This window comes from Ahaetulla prasina, chromosome 8 (assembly GCF_028640845.1).
Source record: "Ahaetulla prasina isolate Xishuangbanna chromosome 8, ASM2864084v1, whole genome shotgun sequence".
NCBI lineage: Eukaryota > Metazoa > Chordata > Lepidosauria > Squamata > Colubridae > Ahaetulla > Ahaetulla prasina.
Window position 1 is genome coordinate 12,334,075 of NC_080546.1, and position 12,852 is coordinate 12,346,926.

Here is a 12,852-nt window from a genome sequence, read left to right on the forward strand (position 1 = left end):
GCAAAAGTTTAGCTGAACCGTTTCAAAAAGAGCTGAAAGTCTTGCTACGTGAGTCATTTGTTTGAACTTTGGCAGGCAGCTGTGATTTCTCTGCCAGGACTGATAAGAGCTGTGAATCTACTGGCTGAAGGTCAGCTCGTGGGTCTGAAGTGGGGAAGGAGACAAAACACTAGCAGTTCGAAAGCCCATAAAAAAAATGCCAGTAGAAAAATAGGGACCACCTTTGGTGGGAAGGGAACAGTGTTCCGTGCACCTTTGGCGTTGAGCCATGGAGACGTCTTTTGGACAGTGCTGGCTCTCCGGCTTTGAAACGGAGATGAGCACTGCCCCCTAGAGTCAGGAATAACTAGCACATATGTGCAAGGGGAACCTTTATCTTTAGAAGAAGAAAGAAGGGATACCCAATCACTAACAGAAGGGTATAACAGACTCACCCTTCTTTAACCAGCCTAATCAAAAGACATGAATCAGCAGAACTGATCCAGCGTGGGGCTGCTAAATAGCTGCCGAAATATGATGTGGCTGAATAAGGGCAGCTGTTAGCCAGGCATTCGTTTCCTAACTTTCCAGTCCAAGAACAGGAAGGATCAAATGACAATCTTTGGAGCTATTCTGGGGTCCCGGAAAGTGGATCCCTATGACTCTTCCAGGCCCCTTTTGTCATTATCTCAAGTTTTCCTTTCCCTCGGCCAAGAAAAACGACCACCTGCAGGGTGTGCGTGAGGTTTGAGGCGGGGGGGGGGACTTCTCTGTGGTGGAAGGGGAAGCAACCCAAAACCTCATGGGAATGTTCCATGTTTCCTTTTCTCATTAGCATCCACTCTGGGTGCTGTTATCAAGTCGTCGTCCCCCTCCCCCCTCCCCCAGGAAACCGATAGGCCTGGCCAGTCTCCGAAAGGGTAGGATGGGTTGCCGAAGGACATTGGAAAAAGAGGCTGGAGATGCATTTGCTGCTACGAAGGTTGCCAAGGACGGAGCCGAAGAGAGTGTGAATATTATCTTGTCATCGCTCACTTAAAATAAGAATGCTGGACTCAGCCAGTGCGAGCTTTGCACAAGCAGCTGAACTTTTCAACTCTCCGTTGCCATCCCAGCTATTCGTTAAGGGAGGCCGTGCCAGCTGCAAGCTCCACATTACACTGTGTGCTGCATTCTCTATTGCGCCCTTCGTTTTCCCTTGCAAAGCAGCCTTCTGGACGGGCACCAGTTAACAGTGAAGGTGGAAGAAGGACGCAACTTGCTCGTTCTCCTGACCGTCGCCTTCCCCTGAAATTCTGTCCTTCCAACTCAGAATGACAGAGTTGGAAGGGACCTTGGAGGTCTTCTACTCCAACCCCCTGCTTAGGCAGGAGACCCTATACCAGCGGTGGGTTTCAATTTATGTTAGTACAGGTTCACCCCACGAGCGCACGCTCACTTCGTGCACGCGCACGCCCGGTTCGTGCGCATGCGTGCCTTCCATACATGTGTCCGGCTTTCCATGCATGTGCTTTGCTCACATGCATGTCTTCCACGCATGTGCCTGGCCTCAAAAACGTGTCTAAATAGGATGGGATACAGCCGGAATAGACTGGTTCGGGCGAACCGGTCCAAACCAGCTAAATACCATCTCTGCCCTATACCATTTCAGACAAATGGTTGTCCAATCTCTTCTTAAAAGCCTCCAGTGATGAAGCAGTCACAACTTCTGGAGGCAAGTCCTTCCACTAGTTAATTGTTCTCACTGTCAGGAAATTTCTCCTTAGTTCCAGGTTGCTTCTCTCCGTTTCCATCCATTGCTTCTTGTCCTGCCTTCAGGTGTTTTGGAGAATAGCTTGACTCCCTCTTCTTTGTAGTAAACCAGTATAAGCAACAGAACACAGGTAGTTCTTGACCTACAACAGTTTGTTTAGTGACTGTTCAAAGTTACAAGGGACCCTAAAGTGTGACTTATGACCGTTTTTCACACTTGCAACCATTGCAGCATCTCCAAGGACATATGATCAAACCAGATGTTTCAATGGCTTGGCCACTGGTTCGTATTTATGACGGTTGCAGCCAGTGGTGGGATTCAAGTGATTTAACAACCGGTTCTCTGCCCTAATGATTTCTTCCAACAACCAGTTTGCCAAACTGCTCAGGAAGTTAACAACCGGTTCTCCCGAAGTGGTGCGAACTGGCTGAATCCCACCACTGGTTGCAGCATCCCAGATCGACTTTTGCGACCTTCTGACAAGCAAAGTCCATGGGGAAGCCCGATTCACTTAACAACCGTGTTACTAACTTAGCAATTGCACCGATTCACTTAATAAATATGGCAAGAAAGGTCATAAAATGGGGCAAAACTCATTTTAACAACTTAGCAACAGAGATGTTAGGCTCAATTCTGGTTGTGAGTTGAGGACTACCTATATAGTATAGTATAGAATATTTATTGGCCAAGTGTGATTGGACACACAAGGAATTTGTCTTGGTGCATATGCTCTCAGTGTACATAAAAGAAAAGATACGTTCATCAAAGTACAACATTTACAACACAATTGATGGTCAGTATATCAATATAAATCATAAGGATTGCCAGCAACAAGTTATAGTCATACAGTCATAAATGGAAAGAGATTGGTGGTGGAAACTATGAGAAGATTAATAGTAGTGCAGATTCAGTAAATAGTTGGACAGTGTTGAGGGAATTATTTGTTTAGCAGAGTGATGGCGTTCGGGAAAAAACTGTTCTTGTGTCTAGTTGTTCTGGTGTGCAGTGCTCTATAGCGTCGTTTTGAGGGTAGGAGTTGAAACAGTTTATGTCCAGGATGCGAGGGGTCTGTAAATATTTTCACAGCCCTCTTCTTGATTCGTGCAGTATACAGGTCCTCAATGGAAGGCAGGTTGGTAGCAGTTATTTTTTCTGCAGTTCTAGTTATAATGGCAAGACTGTTGGACAGAAAGGACAAAAAAAAAATTAAGGGAAGCCAATGCTATATAGAAAAGGGGGAGCGTTCTATGAAGGGTGTTAGGGTAACTTTCTCCCTTTTTTTGAATGTTGCGTGTTCCTGGTCACCAACACACCTTCTGTAGATTCTTTCTTAAGGGAATCATATTTAGTGAAGACACTTATTCATGGGTGATGATTATTCCCATCCCTGTTAAACTTCATAAACAAGACAAGGTGTGTTGTGTCTGCGCCCCCCCCCCCCCAAGCTGGGCCTTCTGCCAGAAAGTGATTTGGAAAGTGAGGGGGAAGGGCCATCAGGACTTACCTCCAGAGCACCGGCTTCCCTGGCTCAGCTCCAGGAGCCAGAGGCAGGCCAGGTGGAAGAGATAACAAGGCCTCCATCCCCTGACTCTTTCCCCCCAGGCTACGCCTCCAGACCCATCTGATGGCAATCAGGCCTGGCTGGACCCTAGGTTTCATAGGCAGGAGAGGCGGGAACAACAGAAGCAGGGGTGGGGCAGGCCTAGGAAGTGCTGAGTCATGGAGCCACACCCCACAGGATATAAAGGCAGCAAGAGCTGCTGTGCCTCTCCGTAGCAGGCAAATCAACTGATTAACTAAGAGCTGAAGTACTGTTTGTTCCTGGGTGACTCATCGGCGTCGAGGGAGATAACAGAGACACTTGGCAGGTGCTTGCTAGTTTGCTGCCAGAGCTGATAGTGCCGGCTAATTAAGCCATTGCTCAGACAGAGGCGAGGGGGGACAGAACAAGTGGTTACATTAACCCACTTGCACCCTTGAGCCATTTCAGTGTTACCAAGTCAATGCAAAAGGAGATACATATGTTATCTAAACTTTCAATGTGCCCCTAATTCATATTGAAACAAATATCTTCTCAGTCATTCATTAATAACATTATTCATACTGACTGTGTGAGATGTACCCAGAATAGAGAAATCTTAAAACAAGAGCAAATGTATTGATCATACGAGATGGTGTGCAATACTTATTTATTCATTTACTAGCTGATAACCTGGCGTTGCCCGGGTATTTATTTATCCCAATCCTGTATTAGACAGGAAGAGCAATTTCACCCTGAGCCCTGATTTCGGTGAGGATCAAATTAGTTAAAAATGCTTTCCCCATGCCCCCAGAAGTGTCAAGTAAAATGATACCACCTTGTTGCTTTGCTAGCTGATCCATGATCATTTGGTATGTTTTTTTTCTGATCTTGATTTAGAAGTGGATTCTGGTCCGCGATATATGCACTAAGGTGTTCAACGTTGCAGTTCTTTTCTTGTATGTAATCTATCTATCTATGTAAGTACGTCGTGTCGGTCTTGTAGTGGTACAGGCAGGCTGAGTTGCAGTAATGTTTTATCGACCATCGAAGCCTTGTTGAAAATGTCCAGACCAAACATAATTTCTAATGTTTTACCAAAAGAGCCCCCTTGTGGAGTATTGTGAAGCTATTACCATGGCAACTCCACTGTGCTTTACAGTAGAAGCCATTTTAAGGCACAACAGGCTGTATCTTAACAGAACACACACCTCAAGGGGCATTATAGGGGTGTCTTACCCTCATAGTATTGCTTTCCAGAGAGTAAGTCATCTGTGTACCAAGTTTAGTTGAAATTGCTCGAGGCATTCCAGTGTTATGCTGGAACATAAACACACACACAAACACACACACACACACACATACGTGTGTGTGTGTGTGTATATAGATATAGATATAGATATATAATGATTGGAGACTATTTTGGACTTTGAAAAGTATACAACAGACTAATTCCAAAAGTAGACAGCTGAGGCTAAAACAAAAAGACAGACTATGATAATGTCAGGCACAAACAACCAGAGTCACTCGTGAATAGCTACTGTAAAGTCAGTAACTTTGTCTACCACCTATGTTGTCTACCACCTATGTTGCAAGAATCTCACTGGACTGTTTACCTTGACCTGGGAATGACCAGATAAGGCTTTATGGAAGGAGGTTAAGCTTATGCTTCTTGCAGCTATGCAATGATTCCAAGCTAGGTCCTTGCTTGACATGTCCTTCCAGGTTAACTGGCAGTTTCTAAACAGATATGAAAAGAATAAGAGTTGAGTTCATTGAGATATATACTTCATACAGCTTATACAGGTATTCTTCTTGTATGCCATTAAGTTCCTCCTTTTGGTTACATTAAACACAATACTTCAATATTAATTTTTAGATAAACTCTATTCACCCCCATCATTTGAAGAGGACTTCAGGTTTTTACCCCTATAATACACGGGTTAATTAACTGGGAAATTTTAAGACTTGTGGACCTAATGCATTTAGAGAGCATTAGACTAGAGGAAAGATGCTTTATACCTTTGTACATTTTTGTTTTGGATTATGACCACATCTTCTATGGTTGCTAACAGCTCTAAAGTCAAATGAAGTTGAAAAAATATGGCACTTTCCATAAATTATTTTAACCATGCCATAAAGCAATTATCGTATAACAGTTTAGTTAAGGTTGTTAAAATGTTGATAATGTGACATTAAATAAGTTTCCTTTGCCAACATTTAATCTTAGAAATACTATCTTGTTACTAATGAGATAATAAATACATCTTGGGGGATGTGTGTGTGTGCTGATCTGACGTTTGAAATCCTCTCTAGAGAGGTGATTACAGAAACATGGACATTTCCTTATGGACCATTAAGTAGTACACCCTAAATTTGATATTATACAATGCCAGACCACTTTTGGATGAAAAGGGAAGTTAATTTGCAATCAGAATGTTGGCTTTAGCCCATCTTATGTTTCTCTATAATCTGGCCTCTGACCTCTTCTTTTTGAAGTGCAGTGATTGATAGACAGTGGGAAACTTGCAATAGTTGCTCCTCTAGCGAGGAGGAGGAGGAAGAGGAGGAAGAACAGAAGGAGAAAGAGAAGGAGAAGGAGAAGGAGAAGGAGGAGAGGATAGAGGAAGGGAGTGTTGTGGTCCGCCAGCAGTCTGCGGAGCTGGCAATGTGTCAAGGTTCCAGAAAAACCTCTTCTGCATAAAAAAAACTCAGAAGCCATTGTCTCTCAGAGCATGAGGAAACTGGCACACGATGAGTGAAATTCCAAAACTGAACTTCCGGATTCTTTTCCCAGTTATACAAACCCCAAGAGTCCCACCCCCTTGACCCCTTTGATGGTCACATGGTCCCACGTTCTCCCAGTTCATTCGAATATCTTCTCGCCACTCTTCCTGCAGATGTGAACACCATCCGACCTTGACCGCTTGAAGAATGTTACCATACTCCTCAACCCCCCTTCTTCCCCTCAGGGAAAAAATGTGGCAGCGTCTGGAACCCTAAAGTCTAGTATGGTTTCCAGGCCTGACACAAGGGAGTCGGACAGCGATGAGGCTGAGGAAGAGTGTGGGCCAGTCCTGGAGGCTGGGGAAGGCCCGGATGAGGACTCTGCAACGGAGGCTGAGGTGGGGCCAGGGCAGTGGTGGGTTCCAAATTTTTTTACTACCAGTTCTGTGTGCGTGGCTTGGTGGGTGTGACTTGGTGGGAGTGGCAGGGGAAGGATACTGTAAAATCTCCATTCCCACCCCACTCCAGGGAAAGGTTACTGCAAAATCCCCATTTCCTCCCGATCAGCTGGGACTTGGGAGGCAGAGACTAGAGGGGGACGGGGCCAGTCAGAATTTTTACTACCAGTTCTCCGAACTACTCAAAGTTTCTGCTACTGGTTCTCCAGAACTGGTAAGAACCTGCTGAAACCCACCTCTGGGTCAGGGCCATCGGAGAGTAAGGTGCGGACTCCAGAGCCTCCAGAGACTGATAATAGTGAGGCAGAGAAACAGGAGGAGCCTGTTCCTAATGCATGCATGAGAAGAGCTGCCAGAAGGTAAGAGCAGCTCAAGCAAAGTGGATGACTCGGGACTAGGGCCAAGAGATGATTGGCCCCTCCCATAAGGCTTAAAAGACCAGCAACGGCATTTGGGCATTCCTGGAAAACAATGTTGATAGCTTCGTCTTCTTGCATTTATTTTGTATCGGTGTCTTCTGAATTTTTGCCAAGAAAGGCCTTTGGCAGTGTGCCTAATTGGACCAAGGTTGGTGATAGGACTGAGGAATTTGTGTTGGGAGGAATTTGCTTTAATTTAGTTGAACTATGCTGAGAATGAAGTAATTCTCAGCTGTTAGAATAAAGTTAGTTTGTTTTTACACTGATTGAGTTTCCTACTACCTACTGGGGCCTGGGACACAACAGGGAGAGAAGGAGACGAGGGAGGGAGGGAGAGGAGAAGGAGAAGGAGAGGATAGGTGGAGAGAGAGGAGAGGAGAAGGAGGAAGAGAAGGAGAGAGAAACGGACACCACACATGCAGCAACTGGATACCAGAGTCCATTGCCCATTTAGGTTTATCTTTCTTATTTGCACATGGTTAAAAAACAACAATTATTGGCTCCATCCTTATGGCTGCCCTGCACTACTGCTCAAGTTCATAGTGTGACTTTTCCAGCTACCAGAGTGGCGATACTAGACGGGTAATCCTCGATTTACAACAGTTCATTTAGTAAGGGGGGAGGGGGAAAAGTCAATGTTACAATGACACCGAAAAAGTTAACTTATGACCGTTTTCACACTGTTGTTGTGTCCCACTCCTCCGCTGACAGCCGGGTCAGGGAAATCCAAATCAGGCATGCCTCTGCAGCTCTGCCAAAGTCCTAGCAAAGTCCTCAGGGCAGGCAGGAGACCAGAAAGTGACTTCAGCAAGATATGTTTAGACTTTGCCTGACTCAGAGAATGTCAGAAAGCAGATCCTTTATATAGGCCATGGGGTGTGGCTCCATGACTCAGCACTTATCCAGGCCTGCCCCTCCCTTCCTTCTGTTGCCTCCGCCTATCAAGTCTTCTGACGCGAGGGTCACTCCAGTCGGCAGCTGTTGGCAATTGACCTCCCTCAGGCTCACATGCTGTGGAGGAGGGGGAGGGGTCTAGTTGCTCTGTTTGCCTGGGCATGGAGCCAGAGCTGGGGGCTGGAGGTATTTCTTCCTCTTCAGCCTGTCTGGCATGGAGCCAGGTCTGGGGCCGGGAGGCATACTAGGACATTCCTCTGTGTTCGGAAGCAGATAAGAAGACCCTGGCTGGGGTGAGATCGGACAACACACAACACCTGTATCCCCATGGTCACTTGATCATAATTCAGATGCTTGGCCACTGGCATGTATTTATGACATTTGCCATGTCCCGGGGGTCACATGATCCCTTTTTGCGACCTTCCGACCAGCAATGTCAGTGGAGGAACCAGATTCGCTTAACAACCGTGTACCTAATGGAGCCACTGCAGGGAATCGCTTAACGAAGGTGGCAAGGGAGGTCACAAAACAGAGCAACATTCACTCAGCAACTGTTTTACTTAGCAACAGAAATGTCGGGCTCAATTGTGGTCGTAACTCAATTGTGGTCGTAATTGTGGTCGTAAGGGGCGTGCATAAGAGCACAATAGTGCCTACCGTTCCTGTCCTATTGTTCCCTTCATTATATCAAATTAATATTATTGATGCATATTTTTACTTATATATTTTCTTCAATACATGTTGTTTTATCTATGACAATTGTTTGTATATACTGTTGTGACAAAATAAAATTAAAAAAAAAAAAGTCAAGAATTACCTGTATGGCCAATGTAGCTATTCCAGTACAGTCAATGGGAGAAAAAAAGAAAGAGAGAAAAATACCTTTGAGGATTTCCTTTCTCTTCTTCTCATTTTGCTGGCGAGCTTTTTACAAAGTATGGAAAGTCCTTCCTGGGAGATCTCTGCCATCACTGGCTTCTTCGGAGAGAACAGAATATCAAAGTTGGAAGGGACCTTGGAGGTCTTCTAGTCCAACCCCCTGCTTAGGCAGGAAACCCCATACCATTTCAGACAAATGGTTGTCCAATTCTTATCTTAAAACCTTCCAGTGTTGGAGCATCCACAACTTCTGGAGGCAAGTTGTTCCACTGATTAATCGTTCTAAACTGTCAGGAAATTTCTCCTTAGTTCTGAGTTGCTTCTCTCCTGGATTAGTTTCCACCCATTGCTTCTTGTCAGTGGTGGGAGTCAAAAATTATTTGACAACCGGTTTCTCTGCCCTAATGACCAGCTGGGTGGGTGTGGCCATGGTGGGCGTGGCCATGGTGTGTGACAGGCAGCACTCGGCCTCTTGCACCCCCTGGGAGCAAAAATGGGCCGTTGCAGGGGTGGGGGAACCATGCTGCCCCCCCACACCCAATTTTGGGTCTAGTAGGCCTTCCTGAAGCTTCCTGGGAGCAAAAATGGGTCACGGGGAGGGGGCGCGTCACACACTCACCCCCGCACCCTGTTTAAGGCCTAGTAGGCCTTCCTGCACTTACCTGGGAGCCAAAATGAGGCATGTGGGGACTCCTGGAAGGGGCAGGCGGGACGAGGCCAGCCAGCAATTTAACTACCGGTTCTCCCGAACCGGCTGAATCCCACCCCTGCTTCTTGTCCTACCTTCAGGTGCTTTGGAGAATAGGATCTGGATGTTCTGAAGATGGAGAGGGCTGCAGTCCAGAGGAATTTCATAGCAAAGCACCCCAGCTGCTCGTTTGTTATATTCCTCCTGAAAGAATCCCCACCTTCCTTCCAGCGAGGAGGGGGCGTCCCATTGTTGTCAGCCTCCTATAATGAAGGTAGTTATATAAATCAATCAGGAGAGGAGGGGGCTTCCCTTCCTTGTCATCCCGCTCTTTATTAAAATGTTTATATATTACTCTTGTCATTTTACTTCCACTCACTTACCCCCGGAGTGAATTATTTTCATTGCTTTCATCTTTCCCATTATATTTTATGGAGGCTGGGGGTGGGGGGAAGAAAAAAATAGAGATGAATTGGAGCAATTTTTTTAAAAAATAAATAAATAAATTAAGCAAGGGATGCTCAATTTTTCAACCACGACAGATAGGCCTCGACTTATAACAGTTCACTGAGTGACTGTTCGAAGTTACGACGACGCTGAACAAAGGAACTTATGACCGTTTTCCCACCGTGACAACCTTTGCAGCAGCCCCATGGTCACATGATCAAAATTCAGAGGCTTGGCCACTGGTTCATACTTATGACGGTTGAATATGTTGTTGATGGTTTTGTGTGTGTTGTCTACTTTTTATTTGGTTTTATTATGGATCTCATCAACCTCTGCCTAACTACGTATTTTCAATTCGACAGAAAAATATATCAAGAAACCAAAGGAGCACTCATGGAATCACTGCTTTCAGGATTCATAGCAGGGGCCGTAATGCAACGCCTGGATGGCTATCTAAATTTAATAAATAAAGAAGCGAATAAATATTAACCTGGTTTAATTCGGCCACACCTGGAGCTTCCTCTGCCATTCTAAATTCCTGGGGTGCCTTCAAATTAACAATCACTCCCTAGAATCGTGAAGGTGAATCTATGATACGCTAGCATGTGGAGCTCTTTCTGCGGGTATGTGAGCTGTCACCCAGCTCAGCTCCATCGCGCATGCATGGGTGCCTCCCGCTGGCCAGCTGATTTTTGGGATGCTTGGGGGCCACAGGCTGGAGACGTGCATGCATGCACGGGGGGTTGCATATGTATGCACGGGGGGGGGAGCATGGGGGGGGTGCAGTGCAACCCCTCCACGGCCCATTTTTGGGCCCAGGAGTGTTCTGTCTCCTTCCCCACTTCAGACCCACGAGCTGGCCTTCAGCCAGTGGATTCATGGCTCTTATCAGTCCTGGCAGAGAAATCGCAGCTGCCTGCCAAAGTTCAAACAAATGACTCACGTAGCAAGACTTTCAGCTCTTTTTGAAACGGTTCAGCTAAACTTTGCTTCCTGTGGAGTGAGAGCACTTCCAAAGCTCCTTATATATCCTGTGGGGTGGGGCTCCTGCCCCACCCTTCTTTTTGATGATGCCGCCTCTCTAATCTTCTGAAGCATGGGTCAAGCCAAGCTTGATTATTATTATCAGCTGGGTCTGAAGGCGTAGCCTGGGGAAGGGAGGAATCAGGGGATGATGGCCTCATTACGCCCTCCGACTGGTCTGGTTCTGGCTCCTGGAGCCGAGCCAAAGGAATTAGTGCTCCTGAGGTAAGCCTTACCAGCCCTTCCCCCTCACTCTCGGAGTCACTTTCGGGCATGGGGCCAGGTTCGGGGACTGGAGTCACAACAAGGAGGCTACAGGGAGGGGGGTTTGCGCATGCATGAATAGGGGGCAAGGGGAAAGTGGGGGTCACGTGCGCATGTGTGGGGGCATGGGGAGCATGGGGGGGAGTTGTGTGTGCATGCGCAGGGGGGGCTGCATTGCATTATGGGTGCCGGCACACACAAACGCTTTTGGCACACGACGAGAAAAGGGTTAGCCATCACTGCCCTAGAACCTGTGAGGGAGGTGAGCAGTTTCTAAAGAATAGAATAACAAAGTTTGCAAGGACCTTGGAGGTCTTCTAGTCCAACCCTGTGCTCAAGCAGGGGGCCTTATACCACTGGAGATGAATGTCTGTCCAGTCTCACCTTGAAAACCTCCAGTGATGGAGCACCCACAACTTCTGAAGGCAATTTCTGTTTCCCTGATAATGGTTCCCACAGTCAGGAAATTTCACCTTAGTTTTAGGTTGCTTAAGAATGTCAGGTAAATGTCAAATTTGATATAAAAATGATAGATAGATAGATAGATAGATAGATAGATAGATAGATAGATAGATAGATAGATAGATAGATAGATAGATAGATAGATAGATAGATAGATAGATAGATGATATGGATGGATGGATGGATGGATGGATGGATAGATAGATAGATAGATAGATAGATAGATAGATAGATAGATAGATAGATAGATAGATAGATAGATAGATAGATAGATAGATAGATAGATAGATAGATAGATAGATGATATGGATGGATGGATGGATGGATGGATGGATGGATGGATGGATGGATGGATGGATGGATGGATGGATGGATGGATGGATGGATAGATAGATAGATAGATAGATAGATAGATAGATAGATAGATAGATAGATAGATAGATAGATAGATAGATGATATGGATGGATGGATGGATGGATGGATGGATGGATGGATGGATGGATGGATGGATGGATAGATAGATAGATAGATAGATAGATAGATAGATAGATAGATAGATAGATAGATAGATGATGGATGGATGGATGGATGGATGGATGGATGGATGGATGGATGGATGGATAGATAGATAATAGATAGATAATAGATAGATAGATAGATAGATAGATAGATAGATAGATAGATAGATAGATAGATAGATAGATAGATAGATAGATAGATAGATAGATAGATAGATATGGATGGATGGATGGATGGATGGATGGATGGATGGATGGATGGATGGATAGATAGATAGATAGATAGATAGATAGATAGATAGATAGATAGATAGATAGATAGATAGATAGATGGATGATATGGATGGATGGATGGATGGATGGATGGATGGATGGATGGATGGATGGATAGATAGATAGATAGATGATAGATAGAAAGATGATAGATAGATAAGATAAATTGATAGATAGACAGATAGATAGATGATATAGATATAGATATAGATATAGATATAGATATGCCACAGTGGCGCAGTGGTTAGAATGCAGTACTGCAGGCTACTTCTGCTGCCTGCCGGCTGCCTGCAATCTAGCAGTTCAAACCTCACCAGGCTCAAGGTTGACTCAGCCTTCCATCCTTCCTCTGTAAACCTCTTAGAGACGGCTGTAAATCACTGTGAAGCAATATATAAGTGTATGGCTATAAGCAAGCAAGCAAACAAACAAGAAATGGAGCATGTAGCCAAGTTTTCAGTGCTGAGGTAACCTTATATGTGTGTGAAAGCCTATTGTGCCCACACGCATGCGCACACAAGCCCGCACACACCTACCCACAAACTTTT

General features: G+C 45.3%; 1 long non-coding RNA gene across 1 annotated transcript; it reads right to left on the reverse strand.

Annotated features, from left to right (window-relative positions):
* Positions 1-2,498: 2,498 nt before the first annotated feature.
* On the reverse strand, positions 2,499-9,571 carry LOC131203478 (uncharacterized). Its single transcript, XR_009156402.1, has 3 exons — positions 9,412-9,571; positions 8,632-8,727; positions 2,499-2,910 (listed from the first exon to the last, which is right to left on the reverse strand). It is a non-coding gene; the product is annotated as an uncharacterized LOC131203478 (long non-coding RNA).
* Between the last annotated feature and the right edge of the window lie 3,281 nt (positions 9,572-12,852).